This window comes from Trichechus manatus, unplaced genomic scaffold (assembly GCF_000243295.1).
Source record: "Trichechus manatus latirostris isolate Lorelei unplaced genomic scaffold, TriManLat1.0 scaffold00008, whole genome shotgun sequence".
NCBI lineage: Eukaryota > Metazoa > Chordata > Mammalia > Sirenia > Trichechidae > Trichechus > Trichechus manatus.
This window is the reverse complement of record NW_004443944.1, coordinates 29,741,675-29,745,546: the sequence shown is the minus strand read 5'-3', so window position 1 is coordinate 29,745,546 and position 3,872 is coordinate 29,741,675.

Here is a 3,872-nt window from a genome sequence, read left to right as displayed (position 1 = left end):
AACACAGATGGATGTCTGCACATGTGGTGGGATGTGTTACATGAGAGGAGCACCGAGCTTAGGGAACACAGTTTTATAGCAAGCAGTAAGTAAGCCTGTGTTTTGTCCTAGGGAGAGCTATTAAAACTTCAAGCTATACCTCAAGGTTGCTTGCGGCAAAGACAACCCTGAGAAATGGCTTGAGTAAAGAACAGTCAGAGCCTTACATTCTTGGCATATTTGCTAAGGTGAAGAGGAGTGTAAGATACTGTCATGGATTGAATTGTGTCCCCCAAAAATATCTGTCAACTTGGCTGGGTCATGATTCCCAGTATTGTATAATGTGTACCATTTTGTAGTCTGATGTGATTTCCTTATGTGTTGTAAATTCAATCACTATGATCTAATAAGATGGATTAGCAGCAGTTATACTGATGAGGTATACAAGATTGGATAGTGTCTTAAGCCAATCTCTTTTGAGATATAAAAGAGAGAAGCAAGCAGAGACACATAGGAACCTCATACCATCAGGAGACCAGTGCCTGGAGCAGAGTGCATCCTTTGGATCTGGGGTTCCTGCATGGAGAAGCTCCCAGACTAGGGGAGGATTGATGACACAGGCCTTCCTCCAGAGCCGACAGGGAGGGAGGGCCTTCCCCTGGAGCTGATGCCCTGAATTCAGATTTGTAGTCTTCTGGACTGTGATAGAGTAGACTTCTCTTTGTTGAAGCCATCCACTTGTGGTGTTATTTCTGTTATAGCAGCACTAGATGACTAAGACAGATACCCATGAAGGAATGTCTCCCAACAACATCCATCCCTCGGTTCTCTGTTATCTTGGCTTCTGGTGAATTTTCACAACAATATGCCATTCTGTTGGCATTCTGATTAATCTGGCTGATAGAGGCTGGAACCAAATTCATTCAGTCTCATACAGCATTTAATTCAGGCCGCTGTCAACAGGACAAGGCCAACCTGCAGGATTGACCTCAACCATGACCCCCGGGGTCCCAGACTCAGCCAAATGTAAATAAGTCCAAGAGAGTGTCAGTAGGTCTTATTTCAGACAGCCAAGATATAGTCTAAGGCCAGTCTCAATTACCAGCTCACTCGGGCATCATGAGAGGCATTACGAATTTGTAACAGATTGAAACAAGGTTGTGCCGATCTGTATACTTGTACACGTATAACGGGCACTCACCTTTGGGAGCTAACGTGGATAGCATAAGGCACAGAAGGCACAGTGTCAGACCATGTCCATGTAAGTTTTTCTGTTTTCATAGCACATAAAAGAAAGCTTAATTAGCAGGTTAATAACTGCCTTTTTTTTTCTTTTTGAAAGGAGCGTACTTGGTTGCTGCATCAGGAAGGTGGTGCTGGTAGGCTAGGAAATGCCCTGTAACTATTAAGTCTTTTATGCTCAGATTTCCCTTTCTCCTCACAGGATTCTATATTGTTTTTGCTGGACCATTTGCTCACGGTTCAACCAAATTTCTAATGGTTTTGTTCTCCCCAAAACTCGATGTCAAATAATAAGTTTCTCATCGCCAACATCAATTTTTCAACTTTGGGAACTCCTGGCTCATTAGCCACAGCCACATTGCCTGTTGGCTGGGGCCATGGGAATTGCCATCCTATTGTCATGATAATATCCCTTCCTGGTCCCACCTGGAGGAGTGTGAACAACAACCATTCAGCCACTATTCAGGTGGTTTGTTTCAATCTTTTTCTCATGGCTCAGTCTCATTAAGAGGTAGGACGCCCTGTTATTACTCCCCCTCCCACACCCACCCACTCACCACTTGGGCTACAGCATTCTCTACCAGATCCCGAGGAGCCTCATCATAACCCCCAGCTCTGCCCACAAGGCCATATCCTTCCTCTTCCAGAATGTTTTGTCTCTTTCAGCATCCCATCCTCAAAATCCTTGGGTCTGGGATTTGATTTTATCCTATTTACAAGCTAATAAGTTAGCATGTCACTGTTGTTCTATGAGACCTTGGGTGGTATAAATGGTTAACATGCTTGGATGCTAACCAAAAGGCTGGAGATTTAAATCTGCCCAGAGGCTCTTCAAAGGAAAGGCCCAGTGATCTACTTCCAAAAAATCAGCCATTAAAATGTTATGGAGAACAGTTCTCCTCTGATACACATGGTGTCATCATGAGTCAGAATCGACTTGATGGCAACTGGTGTGTGGTGACAGTAAGGTAGAGAGAAAAGAGAATTAAGAGGCCCAGTTGAAGTCTTTACTCTGCTACAAGAGAATATGTGACAATGAGCATATTCCTTCATTTCTCTGAAACTCGATTTTCTATTCTATAAACGGGGTTGGACTAAACAGGCCCCTAAAGTCCCTCGCAGCTCTCAAATTCCCAGATCATATATTCATTCATCTTTCATTGGACATTAATTGAGAATCTCTGGGGCCAGGCCCTGCACTAGGACCTGGGGATACAGTGGTAAAAGGCATTTAAATTCCTCCCCTCAGTGAGCTTTCATTCTAGAACGGTAAGAAAGGCACAGAACAATTCACACAAATGATTATAATTGTATTGACTCTAAGAAAAGAAAACTACAGGTTGCTTTGAGAGTGTATAACAGAAAGCCCTAACTAATCCAGGGGCAAAAAAAAAAAAGACCAGTAACAACCAGGCAAAAACTACCTGAGGCTAATTTTGTCCTAACTTGTAACTATAGGAATTCAAAGTAATGAACAGCAGCATTGGAGCACAGTACCCTTTGGCATCTCCAAGAAGTTCACAAATTCAGAATACCCACAAGTGCCAGTGGCAGTGTTTGTTCCTATTATTCATTACGCAGCAATGAATCATTCAACAAGTTATGAGCCAGTTAGTTCTGTAAACACAAGAAAATGGTTGTGGTAGAACACTGTCAGATGGTCTGTGCCTCAGATAGATGGCTCTCATTCCACTGTCCCTGAGATGACATGAAAACTTTCCCTAAAGATTTTCTTCCATAGTTGGAAATGGAATCTTTCTCTTGCTCAAAGATTCAGCCCAAACTCTCTACAACCCCCGATTCCAAAGGCTCCAAGGCAAGTCCCCCAATCCCTCTCCCATTGTTTCCTGTATAAAATCAGACTGGGATCCCCACAGTGCCTCTGGAGTTCATATAACAGCTAAAGCTGAGGAGTGTTGGGGGGAAGAATACAAAATAAGAGATGGGGTGCTGTGTCAAGATTGGGATCCTCTGAGAGGAAAACAAGAACTACTGCCGGGTTTTAATACTGATTTAACACTGGGAGACTTGTATCTCAGCCCCGACTCAGGCCCTAACTTGCAATCTGACCCCATGGCCACATCAAACCTCATTAGATGATTGCTTTGTGTGATTTCAGACCTTGGAGAAAGCCAATCTTATCCAAAAATTCCTTTGATTCTTTGCCTGCCCCATTGTCAGAAATGGTCTCTCTCAAGACCTATCTCTTTTGTCTAAGACTGTGTGTCATCAAAGAGGCTGTTAAAATGTAGATGCCTCCTCTATAACTCATGCTTCATGCCTCATGCCATAAATCCAATCATATTGCTCAGCCAAAAGGAAGGAAAGAAGGAAGAGGGAGGATTTAAATAGTGCTGGGGATTCCTCCATTGTTCTACTCAATAAACGTATCGTGACTGTGAAATTAGCGACTATGGGACTGTCTTAGTTATCTAATGCTGCTATAACAGAATACCACAAGTGGATGGCTTTAACAAACAGAAATTTATTCTCTCACAGTTTAGGAGGCTAGAAGTGCGAACTCAGGGCATCAGCTCTAGGGGAAGTCTTTCTCTCTCTGTTGGCTCTGGGGGAAGGTCCTTGTCTCTTTTCAACATCTGTGGGCCCAGCATTCCCTGGATATCTCCATGTGCCTTGGCATCAACCTTCTT